Source organism: Apaloderma vittatum, unplaced genomic scaffold (genome assembly GCF_000703405.1).
Source record: "Apaloderma vittatum isolate BGI_N311 unplaced genomic scaffold, ASM70340v1 scaffold19820, whole genome shotgun sequence".
NCBI classification, from domain to species: Eukaryota; Metazoa; Chordata; class Aves; order Trogoniformes; family Trogonidae; genus Apaloderma; species Apaloderma vittatum.
The window spans coordinates 4032-4641 of NW_009695251.1; positions in this window are offsets into that span (position 1 = coordinate 4032).

The window sequence follows — 610 nt, forward strand, 5'->3', positions numbered from 1 at the left end:
TCCACGGTAACTAATAAAATTGTTTGAATTTCATTTTCCTCGGGTCTCATTTCCCAGCACTAGGTGGCAGCAAGCCCAGAGCAGCGCTACCAAAACCATTTTGCTGTCTTTTCATTTTATTTTGTTTCTGTAGGAAATCAGTTACTTTAGGTGAATCCTGCTGGAGATACTTAAAACTTCAGTAAGGGGAAAAGTGCTTTTTCTTTTTTTTTTTTTTCTCTGTTGAAGCAGATCTCTCAAGAACGTGGTGGTGTTTGGTTTAATTACATGATGAAATTGAAGTTTCCTTGTGCAATTTGTTGAACTACTGAAAGCTGAGGAGGGAGGCAAGTCAGGAAATCGGGTGCTAGAGCAGACTCGGGTACGGAGCGTGTGACAGCCTCGCGTCTTTTAAGGCGACTTCTACGGAGATGGCAAAACACGAGCAGCTCCACGTTACACGGGGTCAAACTCCACGAGGAAGGAAGATGTTTAAGGATGTGAGCCTGAAACTTTTACAGTCTCTGGCGCTCGTGAAAAACAGCCCAAGCAGATTTCGTGAAGCATCGTCTGGAAGCGGCCCTGCTGTGAATTTGGCGTGGTTGGCGCGTTTGTTCAAAGAGCTGGTTTA